Source organism: Rousettus aegyptiacus, unplaced genomic scaffold, assembly GCF_014176215.1.
Source record: "Rousettus aegyptiacus isolate mRouAeg1 unplaced genomic scaffold, mRouAeg1.p scaffold_m13_p_1, whole genome shotgun sequence".
Taxonomy (NCBI): Eukaryota; Metazoa; Chordata; class Mammalia; order Chiroptera; family Pteropodidae; genus Rousettus; species Rousettus aegyptiacus.
This window is the reverse complement of record NW_023416284.1, coordinates 125,760,115-125,784,027: the sequence shown is the minus strand read 5'-3', so window position 1 is coordinate 125,784,027 and position 23,913 is coordinate 125,760,115. Positions and strand designations below refer to the sequence as shown.

Sequence of the window (23,913 nt, the reverse complement as noted above, 5' to 3'; positions counted from 1 at the left end):
CAACACCCAAGCAACCTGCCATTCCTACAGTGTCTGCTTTCGAAGGAGCTCAATGCACAACTGTCTGCCAAGAGCCGGCCATCTGATGCGGAGGGAGCAAGAGCTGGGATCCTTCTGGGGCCTGTGTCAACGGGCCTAACTAATATTGGTGTACACAAGAGAAAAATCTCTAACTAAAAACAGATTTTTAAAGAAAAATGTCTGTGCATGGTAGGACATAAGGGTAGAAAAGGAGAACACAGAATTGACACCACCTAATTCAGGGACATACTCCAGCAGGTGTTCCCCAAAATGCCAGCTCCCAATAGGCAGGAATACAAAGCAGTGCCAGCCTCCAGCTGGACGGGGTCCCCACAGACCAGGGGCTGCACTGCTAGGCGCCATCTCACCCCCGTACTGTGCTGGAGACAGGATTCTCCCGACAGGGCCCTCTCGGAGGGCAAACCACCATCCCCACAGGCACACTGTTCTCTGGCCGCCGAGACAGGAGAAACAGAAAGACACCTACCTCTCAGTCCAGCGGTGCTGTACTGACGAGGACAGGAAGCTGAAGGCGGCTGCCATGGTACGAGTGGGGAGCTGACCGTTTGGGGCCCAGCAGCTCTGCAGGCCACCCCACCTTTGGCTGGCGGCTGCCCAGGACCAGCTATCCACTGGGTGCTTGGGAAAGCAACTTTTCAAGAGAGAGCACTGGGTTAAATTAGTAAAACCTGGATGATCCTCTGAGCCTCCAGGGATGTTTGCCTCCTGTGCTGGGTGAGATGGTGCAATTTAGCCACGCACAGATACCATGGAAAGGGCGGGAGAGAAGCTAATCACCTGGCCAACAGCTGACTGTTAGGAAGCTTGACTGCAGGCAGCAGGACGGGTGATCACTACAGGTAATACCTAGAGATCACTAAAGGTAACACATGGAAGCTAATTATCCTTCTGCTCCTTCCCAGTGGGGATCTGAGCATGTAGCAGCTGTGAGCCCCACCGAACACCAGGTGGATTTCATTTTCTTCAACGGGTTGGCAGGCCCCACCCAGTGGCAGGGAACTACTTCTTGAGAGGGGCTTCAGATTCCTAGAGAACCAGATATTTTTCAACAAAAAAATTCTTGGATGTCCTTTTGAGGAGCCTAAACATAAGAACGGAAAGCAGGCAGCCAAGAGTGCTGTGTGCAGATCCCGATTCAGGGCCTCTATCTCAGAGCTGCAGGAGGTGACGAGTAGGGAAGGCAGCTGAATGTTTAGTGCCTGGTCCTTGGGCTACTTTTTAGGAAATACACAGAAGCACGTCAGAGCTCAAACTAAATATTATATTTTTAAAAAAGAGACTTTATTTTGAGAGGAGGGCATTACAGTATTACAGGAATGGCAATCCATGGAGAGAGGCCTTTTTATTTTTTTATTTTTTTATTTTTTCTGAGAGTGATGCTGTGGTTTTGTTAATATTATTAAAATACACCATAGACTCAAGAGGAATGAATGGTTGTTGCCAGTAAAGTTTTATACTTTTATTTTAGAAGCAAACATATAATGCCTCATAAAATAATTACAGTTTCTAGTCTAGAAAGATAAAGAATTATGTCTTGCAAAATATTTTCAAAACAATTTCTCAACAGTAAGAGCAAATGAAAGTTATAATAATATGCTTTCTGTTACCTTGGTCTTCCTCCCCTACTTAAATTGGAGAGAGGGACAGGCAGGGACTAATATTTATTTTCATTTGATTAATTAAGCAATTGGTCATAGTGTTATTAAAATTGAACTAGTAGGACAGCAATAAAGAAGCTTCAATATATATCCTAAACCTAAACCCCAGCCTAATTATTCCTTAATTAAAGATTAAGCTAATGTCTTAATAATAAGCCTTAAGGCCATGGGTCTTGGTTTTTATTCTTACAGATATTTAAGAAACATTCTTTTGACGAATGACCCAAACTAACAAGTGTTCCCTTTCTCCTTTCCTTCCTTCCTTCCTTCCTTCCTTCCTTCCTTCCTTCCTTCCTTCCTTCCTTCCTTCCTTCCTTCCTTCCTTCTATTCTTCCTCCTGTCATTCTTTTTCCTTCCTTCCCTCCTTTCTCTTTTTAGATCTTCAAATCATGAAGCTATCATATTAGAAAGGCAAAAACATGTTCTATCATTAACTTTCAAAAGCAATTATTATTAAATTTTGTGCTACCATATTCTAATATACATATATATTCCTTTAGAAGTTTTTGGATGAGTGTTTAAAGTTTTGCAGTGGCTGTTTTTGAGTTCTAGAGTGTAAAATAAATGAGCAATTATTTGAGTTATTAATTCTGTGACATTTTCATTGTAAATGTATCATGATGAAATGATTAGAAGAGTAAGTTATAAATTAAAAAAATACAACATATATTGGGTTTTGTGTGGTAATTTACTATCCTACAACCTGGCTAATGCACACACGCACACACACACACACACACACACACACACACACAGACTCTATAGACTCTACTTATTAGAGATTTTTTTCTTCCTTTCTAAGCTGTATGCCTTTTATTTATTTCTCTTGCCTTGTTGTAGTGGTCTTACATTTTTGTTGAGGAGTTGGTAAATAATCATATTGCTGTTTCTTCAGTGTAATGTGCTATTTTTTTCTCTTGCTGCTTTCAAGATTTTTTTTCCCCCTTTGGCTTTTAGTAGTTTGGCTATTATATACAAAGCAGATTTTTACTCTATTTAGAGTTTGTGGAGTTCTCCGGATCTGTAAGTTAAATTTTCATGAAAATTGGTAAAATTTTGCCACGATTTCATCAGTTTTCTGACCCCTTCCTTCTCACTTTTCTTTTTTGAATTGTAATTACGTGCATATTCGATATTGGATCTTGTTCCATAAGTCTTTGAGATTTTGTTCTTTTTTTAAAAAATTATTTCTGTTTTCTAGAGTTCAAGATTTTTGTTGATATTTTCTCATTTATTTCAGATTTATTAATTCTTTCATTATTTCAAACCTGTCATCGAACACATCCGCTAAATACTTAATTTCAATTATTGTACTTTACAGTTTTAGAAAGTCTTTTTGATTTTTTTTTTATTTAGTTTCCTTTTCCTCTGTTGAGATTCCTTATCTATGTTCTTATTAATATCATATTTTCCTTTACTTCTTTGAAAATATTTCTAATAGGTGCCTCGAAGTCTTTGGTAAATCCAACAGCTGGACCCAGTCAATACTATTCCCCCACCCCCACCCTCCCGAGAAAGGATCACGCTTTCTTATTTCTTTGCATACTCAATAATTTTTGTTTGAAAAGTGGACAATATAGACAATGTCACAGTAAAATCTCTTATATTCTTTTGAGGATTGTTAGATTCTTGCTATATAAGGTAGTTAATTTTCCTGGACTCAAACTATGAATGCTATCTGCACTGAGCTATGCAGCAGCTGCTTGCTGTCTTTGCTTGGTTTTTCTTTGGCTTGCTGAGGCTGCTGTTTAGACGGTCTCCATGGAAGGCTCTTCTGCACCTGTGTAATTTAGTGGCTAGGAATGGATTTGGGCAGATTTTATACTCAGATTTTAGAACTTGGCCTTTGTATAGTTCTCTGGCTTTAAATATTTACTCCTCACATATACCCCTTCTTGGTTGCTCTTAATTCTGTCATCTGCCACCTCTAGGCAAGGTGTAGTATTTTATGTTCTGGGTTGGGGTACACCCTCTAGGTAAGCATGCTGCAAATTCAGCTATTACCTAATTCTGTAACACTCTTTAAGAGTAAATTCTTTTCAAATTTCTGCCTGCCTTTGGTCATTTCCAATACGCTGAAATAGTTGTTTTTAATAACTGTTCTCAGTTTAAATAATTGTTATCTTCAGGAGGAACTGCTCAAATTCTTCATACCTCTATTACCCCGAATCTTGCTTCTTAATGGCCAGTTTCTTCACTTTTAAAAATTGGGATACTATAGTATCTTTTTTATATAATTATTATAAGGATTAAATGATAGACTGTATACACAGAACTAGCACATCATTTGTTACATGGTAAGCATTTGATAAATGTTATGTTTAATATTATTCTTACCTATTTTATTTATCCAAAGTCATATACTACTGACTTTTGGACTCAGGTCTTTTGATTTCAAGTCCAAGCCTCTTTTATATTAAAGAGCTACTGGTTAAAGTAACAAAGTTTCAATGCTTTAGTCACTTAAGTGACACCAATTACAATATAGATAGAATATCAATATTGATTATAATAATATAGATTGACAGTAGCCCTGAGTAATTATTCCTCTTAGTGCTTTCTTAAAAACAATTTAATGAATGAAATCTGTAGTATTAATCATCATCTCACCTTGGATGACATTCTTCTTCTGAAATTTTATTCCTTTAAGAAATGTTTACTGAGCACCTACTAACTAGAAGTTACTATAGTTAGTGTGGGGCTCATAGTGGCTTAATAAGTGCACTTCATATCTCCTATAACAGGGAATCTTGAGGTAGGTTAGACACAAAGTTTTGCTCAGTGGCTCAGCAGTTTCATCATGACCCAAATTATTTTTATTTTATTTTATTTTTTTAGGCGAGGCAACACCTAGTTGATCTCACAGATTTCAAGGAACTTGTCAACTTACAATCCCATATATTTTTTTTATTTTTCATGCCTACAGCACCTGGTCTTCCTAGGTGGCCTCCCATCTAAGTACTAACCAGGTCTGACCCTGCTTAACTTCCGAGATTTGACAGGATTGGGCTTGTTCAGGTAGCATGGCCATAGATCCAAGCTGTTTTTTGATCTCTACTCTGCCATACCTAGTGAAGTCCTTTTCCTCTGGCTGGTAGCGAGATGGCTGCCACATTCCTGACATGACATCCAAGGGAAGATGAACAATATCTTTCTGTGGTTCTCTCTTAGGATTAAGCCAGTAGCCCTTTCCAGCCCTATTTTCTTGTCTTATTGATGGGAATTAAGTAAGGATGATAAGAGTGTGAATTGGTGTTGGTCATGAGCAACTCAATCAAGAAAGTAAGACAGATAGGAGTAATTATTTGGAAAGACCATACGTACATTTGATTAAAATAAAAATTGAGTTAACACACGTTTTTTTCCTAAATAACTGAATAGTAATTCATGTGCCTTCTAATGTGTTACATCTTTACTTTCAACAATCTTTTTTTGTTTGTTTGCTTTTATTCTTTCTTCGAAATAGAAGTCTTAAAAACACATATTTATACCGATTTCTGCTTCTGGGTGGGAGATGGTAGGCTGTGTCAAGCTACTCTCTCACTGAAACAAATAAAAACAGAGTAAGTTGCAAAAACAATACTTTTAAGGGCACTAAAAAGTTATGAAAATAATGAGGACTAGATAAATAAAATTCCAGAGAGCAACAAGCTCTCCTGAAATAAACTGATGTCTGCTAGCAGTTTTGTTCCTAGGAATATCAACAATTTGCAATGTGGACAGAGGACCAAGATTTTCCTTAGCAGAGGTACTTTACTGAGTAAGAAAAGAGAAGTTAACTTGGAAATGGTGTAACAAACAGAAAAAGAAGGGAGGCCAGAACACAAGCTTAGTTTTTCTTATAGGCCATTTACTAAATTCTGATGGTGGTACAAGAGTCTGAGGTGCTGGCCATAAAGACAGGATAAAGTTTGTCATTGTCCTAAGGTACCGAGGATGTCAAGTCTTGCCAAAAGGATATAGTCTGCAACACAAACATGAAAGTTCTCTCCCTTAAGACATTCGCCAAATTATAAAGCTGTGTGGAAAGGAGGCCAAGTTAATTTTAAACTTCCAGAGGAAAGCCTGAAAGAGCAAGGCCTGAGGAAAAGGGACAAACCAGAGCGAACAACCCTCCAGCTAGCTCGGTCTCTGGTGAAATGAAGTTACCAGTTCCTCACTGTATTAAGTACGTCATTTATTTTCTTTATTCTGATGCTTTGCCATCTTGGGGCTTTGATGAACCTGGAGGGACTGGCTCTTCTAGAGTTAGCCAGTTCATGAGGGTACTAAAAACTCACTCATGATCACTCCTTTCTAATGCAAACCAATCAGTCCAGAGCCCATATCCCCAGCCACCTTTTTTAACAGACTCTCACACTCTTGGCCAGTCACTTACCCTAATCACCCCAGGGCCAGGTACCAGATAACCAGGAACAGCCTCTGTTTCCAAGAGCCTGTTGAAGTTACTCAAACTAGCCAATCCTAAACATGTTAACACTGCTTTTCCAGTTCCTTTTCACAGAAACCACAATATAGGCTCTTGTCACGATTTTCTTCTCCGTCTGCCTCCTGACCAACCTGAAACTTCCTTATGTGCCCTCCCCGCTCAACAACTCACTCCCACACTCATGGTATGGCATGATCCCTTTTCTCGGGATATGTGAGTATAACAAACTTTCTTTTCAATGTCAATCATCTCCTAATCTATTTTACTTGTCATACCTAAATAATAATGATAAATATATTTTAAAACACCCTGTTTGTCTAACAGAGCAAAGAGTAAACCCTCTGGGGTGGTAAAATCATTTGTAGCCTCTGCAGTACTACTACGTACAATGTACCACATATGATAAAATATAGCAAGGCAAGAAAATGTGTTTTACTCAGTATTAATTTCAAAATTAACAACTCGTTGGGTAAGATTAACAGCAAATTTGGCACAGAAGAAAGAATGAACAACATTGAAGATAAGTCCATAGAAAATATTCAACTGATGCACAGAGAAGAAAACAATGGAAGACATAACTCAGAGTATGAGATATATGAGACCCAATGAAAAAATTAAGAAATATGTAATTGGAATCCCAGGACAGGGAAGAGAGATTGGAAGAGAAGTAATGTTTGAAGAGAAAATGGCCAAAAACTTTTTAAAACTGATGACTTGTCAGTAAGATTCAGCGATAAATATTTATTAACAGTGGAATAAATAAATTGTGATATATTTATATAGTAATAAAAAAAGAATAAGCTACTGTTACACACAACAATAAGGATGAATTGCACAGACATAATAATTACTGAAATACATCAAAATTTCTATTAATATGAAGTTTAGGAATAAGCAAGATTAATCTATGATGATAGAAATCAATTAATGGTTAACTCTATAGGAATATTAACTAAGAAAGGGTATAAAACATCTTTCTGGGGTGTTGGAGATATTCTACATCTTGATCTGGATAGTGATTACATTCATGTGTGTATATATATATGTGTGTGTATGTACATATTTGTATGCATGTACATATAAATTTATTGATGTGTATGTTTAAGATTAGTGTGCTTCATAAATTTTACATTTCAATAAAAACAACAATGAAAAACAAAAATATATTGCTTATGTTGATCTATGGTTGTGGTGGAAAATCTGCTGAGAATAATACATATGGGAGAATTAAATCTTATTGAAACCGATGGCAGTTAAATAAATGTGATGCTTTAAATAAAAGAAAGGTATCAGAAATAGATTCATTTCAAAATGACTCCTGGAGGTGAATTAAATATCATTTGTTGGGCCAAAGACTTTCATTTTAAAGACAGGTAAATGAATTATGAGTGATTTCAGCAAAATTGAATGTAATTTATTGTTCCATAGATAAGCAATACTGTAAACCATTGTCCAACTAGAATTAAACAAAAGCTCATCTATAACTTTATATAAAAGCTCATTTATAACTTTATATTGTTGCTTAATATTTTAAGTGGAAATTAGGTTGATTTAGGAGGCTGACAATAAAACATTGTATGTTCTGGCAAAGAGAATGCCAAATGATTTTGCATGTGCTGTTTAGAGGGTTTATTTTTATAAAGGTAATTCTAGGGAATATGTAGAAGTTCACAGAGTAATGAACTGGAAGTTATTTTCATACCTGAGTGTGAGGAAGAATCAGCAAAAAAGGCCAAGAATGATAGTCATATAACTGGTTTCCTCAATTAGTAGATTTGGTCAGGAGCAGCCTTTCAGAAATTTTTTTGAGAATTGTTGGCATTCATGGACACTGATGGACAAGAATGTTAAGGTCAGACAAGCACAAATAATCTAAGGGGGATTTGATTCTTTCTTTCTTTCTTTCTTTCTTTCTTTTCTTTCGTGTTGAGGGGGTTGGTAGTCGGGGGGGGAGGGAGGGAGGGAGAGGAGGGAGGAGGGTAGGAGGAGAGAGGTAGAGAGGGGAAGGCGAGGGAGAGAGAGAGAGGAGCGCGAGCGAATCGTAGCGGTAGAGTGGATAGAGTATCTTGAGGGCTCGGGATTAGCTTTCTCTTTCTTCTTTCTTCTATTATCTCTCTCTCTCTCTCTCTCTCTCTCTCTCTCTCTCTCTCTCTCTCTTTCTTTCTTTCTTTCTTTCTTTCTTTTCCCCTAGAAATACTGATTGTTTTAACTCCTTAACATAATAAGTAGGGCCATAGTTTATGGAGCCCAATAGAAAATGAAAACGTAGGGCCCCTTGTTCAAAAATTAAAAATTTCAAGATGGTGACGGCAGAGCATTAGATCAGGCATGGAGGTCATCTAAATGTGGGGCCCTGTGTAGCTGCACAGGTCACATGCACATGGAGCTTGCCCTTCTTTTTAACATGACGTTCAGACCCTCTGTGACTACAGCCCTGGCAAGCTCTGCAGCCTCATCAGCTACCTTCTTTCCACATGCTCCCTCCAGCCATAACATTTGGCTTGCAGTTCCTAAGAAAATTTATGTTTGTTCATGTTTCCTTATGCATATGGCTCATTTTCTTCCTAGAATATTCCTCATCACCTAATCTCTCTGATATATTTTATTCATTTTTTCACGTACTAATTCTTCTGAATTACCCACTCCTTCCTTGAGTCTTCTCTGACCTTGTGAAATTTCTATTATTATACAGTAAGTCCTTACTTAGCATTTTTCATAGGATCTTGAAACTGTGTAAGAATAACATATAATGAAACCAATTTTACCATAGGCTGATGGATTTAAACAAGAGTTAAATTCCTATGGCATCTCATCAACATTATAATGAAATGATATTGAACAAAATGACATTATTCAAGGACCCACCATGCTTTATATATTTTATTGTCATTTTTATTTACTTGTTTGCCTTTCAAAATATGAGCTTGGTGTGGTCAGGAATTGTGTTTTATTTATATTATTGCATTGCATAGAGTGAATATTTAATAAATATTTATTTGTAAATGGACAAAGGAGTAAAATTCTAAAGATACAAAATGGAGAAAGTTATGTTACATTTAAAATAGTAAATACAACTATTTTTTGCCTATTGAAATAATGTATGGCTTTTAAAAAATAAATATAAAAAACATAAGAAGTGTTATTGAACTCAATCTTTTTAATTCATTTTATTCCCTATTTAATTAACCTTTAAGAATTTTGATATCCAAACTGATCAAATAATTTAACTTCATTCCTATACTCTGATTTGATCCAACATATTTTACTTTCCCATTTTTGTATTTTGGTGTTAGAATTTGTAAGTCTATTTCACATAAATGAGATGATAAATGAATTATTAGGAGTAATGTTTTGGAACAAATTTTCCCAAAGAGATAATAATATCCTGAATGAATAAATGAACCAATGATTGAACTCTACTAGTAAATGGACTAGTAATTATTGCTTTGCTTAGTTTTTTATACACAGAATAGTTTTTTATTGCTATTTCCATACACCATGGCCAAATTCTTTCTTGTTTCTTCACAATAATTTCCACCAACTGCTGGAAAGTTAGCAGGTATGAGCTGAAATATAAACTGCAGTTTTTCTAAAGTTTTATGTTGGCTTTTCACTCAATGAGACATTACTTTCCAGCCCCAAGGGTCAAGATTATGAATCATTTTATTTTATTTTATTTTAGAAAAATAATTCATCTGAGAGAGCTGACATAGTCTGGGTACTATACAAAGCTCTATTTAATAGTAGGCAAGATGAAGAAGGAAGGAGACATCCCTAGCTGAGTAAAGGGTAGACTTTCTGGCCTTGACTGTAGTCTGGAAGAAAACAGAGAAACAGAGCAAGTGGAAATATAATGAGGAATAAGCATCATTCAGGCAGTGGTAACCTGGAATAAAGATACTCACATAGAGAGCCTTAGTCCTCTCAGCAAGACACTTTAAAATCATATTTATTCAGGTTCTACAATTTTCAAAAGACATAGTCTCAGACCTATTGGAGCCTAAATCCGAAGAACATGGATGGGTAGAGTGACTATTATGTGATAATTTTAACATTTATTTCATCCTCTATTCCAGGGTCCAGGAGGTATATTGATTATGGTTATGGTAGGTGGGAAAATACTTTTGCTTTCAACTTATTCAAAGGAAACTCCATGAAAGTATTGAGGTGGTTTTTAAAGAAAAGGAGAATTGGGAGAGAATTATGACAAGCATAGGGGGTGGCATGTGCATGTGTGTGTGTATGTGTATGTGTGTTTAAATAAAGTATTTGTCTTGTGATCAAGTCAAAGGCTTTTCACATGTGAGCTAATGTTTGAAAAAAAATAGATAAAATAGAATAGAGGGAAATGATGTTAATAGGATAGCCTGAAAACAGACTGGAATAATTAATATTCCTTTATTCATTCATTTGTTCTTTCACCTATGAGATTACCTAATGTTTCCCAAGCAAAGTGACAGATCCCACTGTCCTTTGTTTCCCAATATGTAATGAAATGGCAAAAAACTAGAGCTATATTTACCCTCAGCTCTATAACGACTAGTTTGTTGCTATTTCTCCACCAAGTTACAGCTCTTTTTTTAGTCAACTTCGCTAGGATCTAAAGGCTGGCAATATAAAATTAAAAATATAAAAATACACTGCATATTTATATTTATAATACACTGTATATGATTAACTAATATATAATTAAATTATATTTGTATATTAAGAAATAAAAAGAAAAATAAAATATCTGAATAGTATTTTTCATGAAGTGTTCTATGTCATGTCTTAGGCATCTGGATTATCAATTTCCCTCAAACTTAGTCAACTTTTTTGAAAATACAAAAGACTCCTATTCTATCTAGAAGTAAGTATTACTGATGTAATGGTAGTGATATTAATAGCTAACATATATTGTATACTATGTGCCAAGTACTATTCCAAATACTTTAAATGTATTAATTAACTTAATCCATGCAACTTTATGAGAGAAGTGCTCTTATCGTTCCTATTTTCTAGATGAGGAAACTGAGGCTCAGGGTGTTTGAATCACTTGCTAGGGTCAGAGAGATAGAGAAGAGCTTGGCTGGAGAAACCAATCCTTACTCCCACATGTTTCTGAATGCACACTGTTAGTGATTTAGCAAAATACTTAATAGATGTGTAATTTCACTGGAGGGTGATGGGCGATGTTACTTCATATAAATTCATCACTAGTACTTTATGGCAGATAGAGGTATCTTGTGTATTACCACACAGAAAGTGGAAAAACACAAAATTTGATATTCTTCTTGATATTTCAACTCTAGTCATTTAGGAATTTTACCACTTCCTTCCCTGGCCTGTGGATCATTGTTATTTTTTATACTTAAAATTCAAATTCCCACTGGAATGGTTTTAGAAGATTTTTCTTTTCCCTGGTAGATAGCCAGACAGCTGACAGGAAATGCTAGAAAGAAACCTAAGAATTTGAAGAAATAATTTCCACAGTTACCTAGCATTCCTTTCATTTAATTCACTTTTTCTTCTCTTAACCACTATTTTCTTTCCTTCTCTCCCTCTCTGCCCCCTTTCCCCTCAACTTAAGACCCTTAAAGGGGAATTTTTCCACTTTCTATTTCTTCAGTCTCCCTCAGACACATCCCCTTTAGTTTATCTTGAAATATTTACTTCTATGTAATTCAAAAAGAAAAAAAAAAAAACTGTGTTCAGTGTGGTGTAAATATCACAGCAATATTTCTCCCCTTTCAAACTTTAGATGACTTTGAGAATGAAGGAACGATTCACGGGATGATCTGTAGCTCTAGCTGTGCTAAGGCAGTGGAATGTAGGCCATTACCAGAGAGTGCAGAGACCCAGGCTTCTCTAAGAGACACCAATGACGATGATGCAGACCAGGGAGTGGCAGGTAGGAGCTGGCTGCCTCTATAACATTCACATGCTCAACTCCCACTGGGCCCAGTGGTCAGTGAAAATCATGCCCCTTATTCACTGTACCGAAATAATTGATTCTACTTTATTTCTCTTTTCAATTATGCATTCCTTTTGATACTTTCATTTGCAAAGCAATGCCCTCCATTGTACCTCGACCCACTTCCTCATCTGCTAATTTCTCTGCAAGTTGAGGAGGGAGAAAAGTAATGTATAACTCAATCGATCTAGCATGTTAATAACACGTCTCTTGTAAGTGAAAGTCAATAAGGACAGCTACAGCAGATGGGTAACTTGCTCAGACAAAGCTGTACAAATGTGAGCCCCATGCTTGGACAGAAGCCACATGGGCAGTTTGAGTGGCCCTTCGAATTCAGATTTAAGGGAATGGATTCAGATGTTAATCCTTTTGAGGATATGGAACCATGTGCTAGAGAATTTCTAAGTTCTTAAATATTATTTTTGATTTTGTCAAAGCATCATATGTTGTTACCTTTTCCAGTGAATGGAGTTTATTTTTAAAGTAGTATAAAAAGAGCCATGTTTTCTGCCACTTCTGCTTGAGGCTACTTTAGTAGCTTATTCATAAATTTTATAGACTTAGCCATAGGTTTTGTGACTTCTGGTCAGTGTGTGCGTGTGTGTGTGTGTGCGCGTGTGTGTGCATGTGCGTGGATATGCGATGCATCCTTCACAAGCCAGTATAAGTATAGCTTTCAGTGCCTTGGGTCCCAGCCACAGATTCTGTCTGAGTACACTCTTATAAAGTGGTGTGCAAAAAGTCATGGCTGTGGAATGATCTCATTTATGATGTGGATGGGAAATGGAAATTCCAGTTCTGTTTTTACTTCAGAATATTTCTGCTTTTTTGGTTTCTATTTAAATACTAAAACATTTATATACAAAACACAAGCAGATTTTCCCCCCAACATATCTTATTTCATATTTACCATTTTATCATTAAATTACATTTACTTGGTAATAACATATTACTGGATGAAAGTGCTGCTTAATAAACTTGGATCAGATTTTATTATCTGATGATCTTTTTATCCTAGTCAGGTCAATAGTTCAAAATTTAGCAGGCAGAATAAAGTTTTCTTATTTGACTTATTTCTAATCAGTTTTTTTTAAATACTTTTTAAGGGGTAGATATCAAGTCTTGTCAATAAAATAATATACTAATGTTATTTACTTATTTTTCCTTGGAGGATTCTAAATGTGCTTAAAGAGTTATATTTAGGAAGGGCTTCATGTAACATCTGGGTATTTGGGTAGCAGCTGGGTAACAGCACATAAGGAACTTGACTCAGAGCTCAGAACACTAATTGAGAAAGAACTTGGTGTTTGGCTCCACAGCCAAGGGACCAGCAATGTGGGAGGTAATTATCCAATTTGGGATATTGCTTGGGTAAAAGAGTTACTCTGTTAATAAAAATATAATGAGGCCTAGTTGCCTGATTTTGCTGTTTATTTTTGCATATCTCCCCTAGGAGATACCTCCAGGTGCAAGATAGCTTGGAGAGACCATGCTTTACTCTTGGCACTGACTGAATTAGTAGACGGGAGTCTACTTCCTGAAAAACACTGAACCTGAAACTGACAAGACACTGGGAAATGAAAAGACATGCAAGGATCACAAGGCAGTCCTCCCACTATTCTTGGCATCAGTGAGGCTTTTATTCAGATTTAAGCATTGTATATTAAGCATTTAAGCATTGCATTTTAATTTTCAAAGAGATGGGTGATAAGGTAGAATAAAAGAATGAAAATAACTAAAGATTATGAGAGAGAAAGGAGGATTAGAGAACATAACCACTGTTGTGGGAAAAGGTATCTAGACATACAACATTTAACTTGAAATGAAAATGTATTATGAATGAAATGAAAATCACCTCTGAAGATGGAAAAGTTCCAAATTAGCTTGGGAAAAAATCTAGCCTTCCTGTTTTTCTGTAAACTTGAATGAATAAATAGCTTTCACAGTAAAAGGCATTTTTAGTATAGGAAATAATGGATCAGGAAGTTGTTTTTGGTACATTTCAATGGTTCACTTCTTTTCTAGCATGATTTGAAGACCAGGGGGTCTATTTATAACATTAAGATTCTTTCTTTCGAATTTCTTTTCGTTTTCAGCTTCCTCCCTCTGGTACTTCTATAGTCCTTTAAATTCCGCCCAGTGACCCTGGCTTTCTACCGATTTGTCCCACGATTCTTCACCACCCTTCATCCCTTCCACGGCCTCCTTCCCTTCCTTACCAGCCTAAATTCCAAGGTAAATCATCATTTCTCTCCCTCGTGCACATCATGTGCTACCTTTTACCTCTCTTCTTTCATAGCTAAACTGAAACCCTGGTTAAATCCAAGAATTGGCCTGCTCTGTGCCTGCCTCTATGAAGCTGAACTTCGCTAGTAAAAACACTCCACTGTGCTGATTGTTATTATCTTAAATTTTATCACCACAAACATCAAATGGGCCTTCATTGCTGCTGGACAATCATTCTATACTTTCCTAGCTATTTACTCACCTACTCTCCTGGACATTTATTTCCTACTTCTCTGCTCTCTCCAATCTCCAACACCTTCTCTTCCATCTTGACTTTTAGCTGGTGACCTCGATTCCTGCTTCACCGAGCATGGTAAGATGAACAGAAGAGAACATTCCCAGATTACTACTGCCCTCCCGCCCTGCTCACCAGCATCCACATCTTCTACCTTCCGGTCTGTGCCTTAGGAGAATTCTGTGCCAATCCCTTCACTCTTGCACTAGATCCCATCCCATTGGACATCGTTCCAGCAATTCTTCTCCCTTTCTTCTACTTTGCCATTTTTTTTTTTTGGTCTTCTCAGTGGCTACCATGAGCATATATGTACATGCTGCTTTTTCTTTTAGTTTCAGAAACCTGCTCCGTAAGTCTCATTCCCTTGTCAGCTGTCATCTCATCTATGTGCTCCCTTTTGCGTTAAAATTCCCCTAAAGATTTCTCCATGCTAACTGTCTCCAAATCCACCTTCCTCATTCTCTCGTAAACCCACTTCAGTCAGGTTTATGCCCTTAATATTGCACCAGGACTACTCTTGTAAAAGTCACCAGTGACCTCCATGTTGCTAAATCCACAAAATAATTCTCAGTCCTAATCTTACTTGTCCATGTGTTTGACTCAGTTTGGTAACTCCCTCCTTGACTATTTCCTTCATGTAACTTTCAGGATACCACATTTTTGGGAGGGTGGAGGTGGGGGAAGGGATTTCTTCTTGGTCTCCTTATCTTTCTGCTTCCCATTCCTCCTAATGCTAGAGTATTCCAGTTCTGTTCTTAGTCCTTTTTTAAATACTTGCTATCATGTCGATCCCGCCAGTTCTATGGTTTTGAATATCATCTGTATGCTAACATACCCTAATTAACATTTCCAGCCCATACTCTCTTCTGAACTTCAGATTTTTATACATAACTGGGTGTCCGACATCTCCACTTGGATACTTCATAGAAACCTCAAATTCAGCATACCATAAATGGATTTCCCTCGATCTTTCCTCCCTAGTCTGTTTTACCTTCAACCTTCCTCATCTTAGTCAATGACAAATCTGTTTTCCCATTCCGTTAGCCCAAAACCTTGGAGTCATTCTTGGCTCATCATTTCCCCTCATACTTCAGATCTGATCTATCTAGACATTCTGGTCTCTCTACCTTGAAAATATACTCAGAATCTAACCACTCCTAGTCTGCAACACTGCTGCAATGCTGGCCTGTGTTATCATTCTCTCTTGCTTATATTAGTCTCCCATCTGGTCTCCTGACTCCTGTACTTGGGCTCTTCTAATTTATTTTCAAACTAGCAGTTCATTATCTTTTAAAAAATATGTTTGATCATGCTGCTTCTTTGCTCTAATCCTACAATGGCTCTCCTTCTACCCTGATTAAAAAATAAAGTCCTTACAATGTCCTAGGAAAACTGTATTAGTATTCTAGGGCTGCTGGAACCAAGTCCCACAAACTTTGTGGCTTAAAACAACAGAAATTTTATTCTTTCATTGTTCTGGAGACCAGGAGTATGAAATCAAGGCGTTGGTACACTCTCTCTGAAGGCCCTAGGGGAGAATCCACCCCTGTCTTTTTCAGCTTCTGGTGGCTACAGGTGCTCCTTGATTTGTGGCTGCATCACTCCAATTACTGCTGCTTCTATCCTTGCATGGCCTTTTCTCCTCTCTTATAAGAACACTTATTATATTTAAGCCCACTGAAATAAACCGAAATGATCTCATCTTGAGATCATTAACTTATTTGCCTCAGCAAAGACTCTTTTTTCCAAATGTCTTCACATTTACAGGATCTAGGGGTTAAGATGAGGGCATATACTTCGGAGGGCTGTCATTCAACCAACTACAAAGGCTCATCTACTATGGACCTCTTTGACCTCTTGAGCTCTTTTTCTACCACTCTTTCCCTTGATCACCTTATTGCAACCACACTGGATTCCTTGATTTTTTATCTAATATGCCATGAACTCACAGATTAGGGCCTTTTTACTGGCCATTTCCTCTGCTTGGGACCCTCTTTCTTCAGATAATGACGTGGCTTACTCCTGCATGTTACATTCTCATGAGATCTCCCTTGGTTATTCTATTTGAAATTGCAGTGCTCATCTTTCTTTTTACTGTTATTTCTTTATGTATATTTTTCCCTATTTTGGTTGAATAGGCAATTCTTCAGCTTCATGTGGTGTTGGCTGGGGCACTAGGATTGCCTGAAGGTCCAAAAGGCTGCAGACATATGGCAGGAAGTTGTATCTGGCTTCCAGATGGCAGTTTAGTTGGAGCTATTGGCAAGGGGCCTTGGTGTTCCTCCATGTGCCCTTGCTGTATAGCTACTTGGGCTTCCTCACTGTTCAGGGGCTAAGTTCCAAGCAGGAGCATTCTCAGAGGAAAGAAGTAGAAGCTGTCAGTCTTCTTAAGGTCTGGGCTCAGAAGTAGTTTTAAGGGCAGTCTAGATTCAAGAAGAGGAAAAAGTGAACTTCTCTTCTCAGTCAGGAGACTGGCATGTTTGTACAGGAAGGCAAAAAACTTAGGGTAGCCATCTTTGGAGACAATCTACCAAAAAGAACTTTCTGGGTCCTTGATGTCATACTGTGGTGTGGTGACCAACCAAAATGGACATCTTTATCTCTGCGTTCACTCCTTTTTTTTTTTTTAATCCTGCCACTATGTTACTGAAGAGTTCTTTAATCTTATAATATATAAGCAAAGTTTAAAATTTAAAAATTTGATACATATAGACAAATCAGTTCGCTAGAAATCCTCATTTAAGTTTCATTTAAGTTTACGAAAATTGCTATATGTGCAGTAGGGGGAGGGAAATCCTTTGTTAAGCCTTAATAATTGGTTGAAGTTTTGTATAGTTTGCCCAAATTTCACATTTAAAAAACTGCTCTTTGATATTATCACTGTTAGTTGATAGAGATATGATTTCATTTACAATCATATAGAAGAAACAATGATTATTGTAAATAATATTTTGAAGGTCTTACACCATTCCAATGATATTTGGATTTTAGAAAATCCCAATATATTTGGTTAATATTTTCTGGTCTCAACTGATAAAATCAGTGATTAAATAGGACCATAGCTAATGGAATCTAAAGTTTACTGCTTTTTGAAGAGTTTACTGCCATCTCTACTATGAAACTATATTTTCTTAGATTGAAAATAGAAGGGTGAACCTCTCTCTTTTTTTATACCGACTTCTCATTGTTTTAGTCAGCTTGGGCTGTCATAAAAAAGCAGAGACTTTTTACAGTTTTGGCATCTGGAAGTCCAAGATCAGGGTGATGGCATGGTCAGATTCTGATGAAAGCTCTCTTCCTTGATTGTAGTTGGCCACCTTCTCAATGTGTTCTCTCATGGCAGATAGAAAGAGAGGGGAAGCTCTCTGGTATCTCTTCTTTTAAGGGCACTAATCCTATCATAAGCCTTCATGAACTTATCTAAATCAAATTACCTTCCAAAGGCTCCATCTCCAAATACTGTCATATTAGCGGTTAGGCCTTCAACATATAAATTTGTGGAGTGAACAATTAATCCTCAGTACTGATTTATTCCTTTCATTACTCCATGTAGACTACTGGTAGCAGATGAGAAGAGAATAGATGACTAAAATAAATAGCACCTTCCTATTTAAGTTCTGTAAAATTAATTCGTCAGTAAATTTCATTTATTCAAAATCTTTTGGTAAGATTATTGTCTTTAATAGTGGAATTATTGTTCAGTTAGGGATGTATAAGATTGGCACAATAAACAGAATAATGGCTCCCCAAAGATGTCCATGTCCTAATGTCTGGAATTTATGAATGTATTTCTTTATACAGCATAGGACACTTTGCAGATTTGATTAAGGGTATGCAGACTCTGAGATGGGGACATTATTCTGGAATAGCCAGGCTCTATTTAATCACATGTGTCCTTAAAAGTGAAAGAAGATAGAAGAGTGTGTCAAAGAGATGCAACATTAGAAGTACTCAATCTGCCATTGATGCCTTTAAAGATGCAGAAAGAGGGCCTCTAGAAACGAGGAATGGCCCTCAGCTGACAGTGAGCACAGAAACAAGGACCTCAGCCTATAGCATATAACTGCAAGGAATTAAATTCTGCCAACAACCCAGATCAGCAGGAAACTGATTCTCCCCTAGAGACTCTGGAAAGGCACACAGCTTGCCACACATTGACTATGGATCACTAAGACCTGTATTGGACTTCTGACATATAGAACTTTAGAGTTTGTGTTGTTTTAAGTCACTAAGTTTGTGGTAATTTGTTATGGTATAATTTGTTATGGCGTAATTTGTCATGGCAGCAATAGAAAACTAATACATTTGGTTATGAATTAAAGTCCTCAGTCTCCAAAGTCTAAATGTTACCTGAACATGAAAGAATTCTTCACTTCTAATCAAAGAGAATACATGACCTTTGTTTTAGCAACTATTCTAGAACCATCAGAGGCATTTTTAAGAAGTATTGTAGTAGTCTGTTCTTTGAGGGCAATTATGTAGTTTTGGTGAATTATAGCATTTGTCATGTTTCAGTGTGAGTCAGTAGAGACTTTGACAGATAAAATAATTGGAATGAAACAGTAGGTAAGTCGTGTTCAACAACAGTGTGTGTAGGAGTTGGTGGAGGCATCTGGAAAATTCAGAATTGTATGAAAACTGAATTCCACAGTTCTGCTATGATACTCTTTACTAAAGAAAGTGATGCTCATAACCCTTTTTACAATCTCTGTTATGCCATATGCTTGTCTGCAAGGGTGAGAGACATCTGAAATGCTGTGCTTTTTTAGTCAGTGTATAAAAGAAACTTGAAGTCTCATATTCCTACGAATTTTATTGCCATTTGGGAGTGGCACAGAGCCAATGCTGTCAAGGCATCCTACCTGTACATTTGGTGATCAGCCTCAGCATTGAAAAAATTAGTAGTCTCAGTGGTGATCATATATTTTAACATAAAACTTCTTGACTTATTAAAAATGGAAGCCCTTTTCATTTATGAATATTATTGTTCATTACACCAAAGAATGGATAACTGGAAAGCTTATGGAAATTTCAAGTAACAATACCAAAGGAACCATATATTCATCCTATCAGTTTCTTATGTACAAGGTATACCTCTCGTGTGGTAGTCTTATTTGCTTGTTAATATTTTTCAACTGGTGAAGCTGAACTCCACCTATTACTAAAAGGCCAAAGATACAAATAAAGTATGACGATTATTAAAATACATTAAAAAATAAGTCAAAAATAATCTCAATAACAACAACAACAACAACAACAAAATAGTACCTATTTTCTCTAAAGTGCAATTTTTAAAAAGAGGAGTATTTTTGTTGTGCTGAAAACCTGAGTGACTGCTGATCTTCAGCTCTGGAGTAAGGACAAATTTAGAGATCTTCCTTGGAAAGAGCCGCCTCTATGGCTCATAAGTCAATCTAGAGCCTGTGAGTAAAGCCACACCATCTGACATACCTACTTCGCCTTTTTATTATCTTTTCTGTCCTCTGTGACCGGAAAGATGGACAATCTTGGAAAATTAACCAACCAGGTTTCCACTTAGGTTTCTCTGCTTCATGTCACACATCACTTATTTAGTGTTTTCTCACATATTCTGCTCTTAATCCATTAGCCCATTTCTTCCATTATCTAGAAGGTTGTGTGTGTGTGTGTGTGTGTGTGTGTGTGTGTGTTTAATTTTTCTTTTTCTTATTCTAGGTTTATCCAAGATATTTGGTTGTAAAGTGAGAATTCACAGAAGGTGCTAAATAGACTTAAAGTTTGCGCTCTTGAATTTTTCACTCCTATAAGACATAGAAAATTCACAAAATGCCATTGAGGACTCACCTCTATCATGTGGTCCCTTCTTGCTTCTCCAACTTTCAAGACTAGGCTCCATGCAGCAAATCAAAGGTGACCAAGACATTGTAGCATTGTTTTAATTACCTAAGAGCAAAAATAAGCAACCATACTGGACTCATCTTAAACACACTCAGGAGTTTCAAGTATGTTTTTCCAGATTTTAAAAAAAGTTGACACCAGCCAGTCATAAAAACATTTGAAAAACATTTTCAATTAATTTTTATGCTATGCTGCACTGAGAAGCACTTCAAGGTTTTGGTAAATGGAGGAGGAATAAAATTAGAATCGCGATGGGAATTGTTTCACTTCAGGCAAATTGTTAGTATAGGAAAAAGTAAAATAAGAATATTTGCTGAGCAGTAGTATAGTGCATTAATTCTCCATCAAAGAAGATCCAGGCCATGTGACTATTTTTGAATCCAGGCCATGTGACTATTTTTTTTTCTGATCATGGATACATTGAGCCTCTCTGAGCTTCATTCTCTTTATTCACAAAATGGGAATAATAATAATATCTGCTCTATGCAACATGTGGCTCAGGGAAGAGATACTGTGTGTGAAATTAGAAAGTATTTTATTGAACATAAATTATCAGATATACCAAAACATAATTATCAGCACTAAAAAACCCTTCTTAGTTTATATTATTTGTTGTTTAATAAAAGAAATTATTATACCTCTTCAAGAAAAAGACATTGTTTGTAAATTTTTGGTGCTTATTATTGTTTTCTTTGCGGTAGAAGAAAGTGTTTCAAAAGTATACTTCTTAGGTTACAAAGAGCTCAATTAAAAAAAGAAATACAAATTTTATCTATTAAAATGTAGTGTTGTGGACCAAAAGCGTTTTCATGAAAATTCATGTTATGCATGTCCAATTTGATTTTTATTTATTAGTTTTTAGAAGAGTAGTATAAACATAGAAGAACACTCTAATTATAAGTATACAACTTACTAATGTCACCCACAAAATGAACACCAATTTTTATCATCAGATAAAAATGTATCAGATTATTACCAGCACTCAGAGTTCTTCATGAGCTGGCCCCTGATTTCCAAAGTGTAACCACTTCTAATAGCTAACGTTACTTTCATCAATTTTTATACCTTATATAACTGCAATCATATAGCATATACTCTTTTGTTTCTGGCTTGCTTCACTCAACATTACATTTGTGAGAGGCATCCACACTGTTATACAGTCATAAAGTGATTATTTTCATGTGGTGTAGTATTTTGTTGTGTGAATATACCACAGTTTGTTTATTCATTTTACTGTTGATGGACATTTGGGTAGTTTCCTGTTTGGAGCTATTATCGGTAGGACTGCTAGGAACATTATGGTGTTTTCTTTGGTGAACATATGCACACATTTATCTTGATGGAAAGATGTGCTTATGTTCAAGTTTAACAGGTATTGCCAGTTTTTCAAACAATTAACATTCCCACCAACCATATATGTGAATTTCTGTGACTCTACCTTTTCATCAACACTTGCTATTTCCTATCTAAGTTATTTTAGTCATCCTTGTTTATGTCTAGCCATATCTCATCATACTTTTATTTTAGATTACTCTGACAATTAATGAGATTGAGCAACCTTCCATTTATTAATTGACCATTTGGATGTTCTATTTTTGCAATATCTGTTCAAATTTCTACCTATTTTTTCATTGGATTGCTTTTTTTTTTTTTTTTGTAACGATTTGTAGAAATTCTTTATGAATTGGTTTTCTTTCACTTGCAATTTTTCTGTTCATGTTCCTATTTTGCCTTTTGATGAACAAAAATTACTTTTGGGGGTTATTATACATTATGAAAGGACTCCCCCCAACTGAGTTAATTAACACATTGCTCACCTCATATATTTACTTTTTTTTGTAAGAACATTTAAGTTTCATCTCACAGCAAATTTCAATTATACAATACAGTGTTATCAAGTATAGTTACCATGTTACACATTAGATCTTCAGACCTTATTCATTTTATAACTGAAAGTTTGTACCTTTTTACCCATCTCTCCCTTATATTAATATACTCTAGTTTATTATTTTTCTTTTATAGTTAGTGTTTATTTTTTAAATAATCCTCTTCCTAGTAGTCGTGAAGATATTCTCCTACCATGAAGTTGTTTAATAATTGAATTCAGTGCCAATAATAAAGCTATACAAAGGGGAAAAAAACATATTCAGCTTGGTTAATCACATGCAATTAAGCAAATTACTGACTCAGCAATGAATATGAAGAGATAAATCTTTTAGTTTCATAATTAGTCATTTTAAATCATGTCAATTTTTTAGGGTGAATTAACAGATTTGTTTTTTCATTTCTTCTATATCAAATTTCAGAAATATCAGATTTCCTGTGATGACAGGGTTCTATCTTTCTTACCTACCACCAAAATAAGATGCAGCTCTTTACACAATTGTAGAGGACACAACTTATAGATGGGATAGTGTGAGACATTTCAAGTTAGGAATTAAGAGACAGACCACTTTGTCACTTAAACTTTTGCAGGTATACCTATATATTGGCAAATGTCAATACAACTTACTCTTCCATTTTCATCTGTTGACATTTTTAGTTAACGTTGAAGTCAGGGCAGTTGCCTTTCGGTACATAGGAGGAGTTCCTTCTTTAAATGTCAAATATTCTTGAATACCAGGCTAAAACAGCATTCCCATAAAGCTAGAGTTTGGCCACAAGAAAAGTCTTAGCCAATTTGATCAATTCTATCTTTTTTTTTTTTTTTTTGCTCCTGATTTTAGGCAATCAAAACAAGCATATATCACAGCGTATCAAGTCAATTCATAATATTTGCCACAAATTTAAAAAAATACTTGAGAGGAATATATATTTTTTGAATAATGATTTGGGTATAGAGTGGAGAAAAAATTTCTTTGATGTATGTGAGAGTCCTCAGAAGCTGAGATATACTTTTGAAGTTTAGGGATATTTTAAGGATAAGAGTTGAGCATAAAATATTTGAGAGTTCTATATCAGAAGAACAGACGAAGACCTTATTAAGATTTTTTAAATGAAATGGTTAAACTATCCTGAGTGAATAGCACAGAAATCTTCACCTACTTAGCTGGCCTCTCTGATTCCCATGAGTTTTGAGCAGGTGGAACCAAATACCTTCAGAGATAAAAAGTCCTCTCCAAGACTTTGTATCTGCCTCTTGGAATAGTCCTTGTTCCTCTGGATCACTGAGGTTCGGGTTGTCCTACTTGCTGCCTGATCTGTATCTATAATTATTGTCCCCAAAGATTTGGGAGCTTCAGTTTATGTTAGCCTTGATGGGTAAATCTGAATTTGTTTCTGTAAAAGAATTTTCAATTATTTTTGTTTAATGCTCTGGTTAAGAAGGCAAAAGTTAAATAACCCCCACATGGTTTGAGGGAGAAACTAGGAATCAGAGTGGGTGCTCAGTTTTCTTTGATCTGTTTTTATACTTGGCCTTTTTGGAAGA

The 23,913-nt window shown here is 36.1% G+C and overlaps 1 long non-coding RNA gene and 1 pseudogene across 1 annotated transcript in view; both read right to left on the bottom strand.

The window, feature by feature from the left end:
- Positions 1–23,913, bottom strand: part of LOC107513201 — a 363,871-nt gene that overhangs the window by 82,230 nt on the left and 257,728 nt on the right. The window contains exon 6 of the long non-coding RNA XR_001597491.2: positions 20,430–20,528. This is a non-coding gene — a long non-coding RNA (uncharacterized LOC107513201). The remainder of the gene's footprint in view (positions 1–20,429; positions 20,529–23,913) is intronic.
- Positions 4,618–4,735, bottom strand: LOC118605517 (annotated as a pseudogene).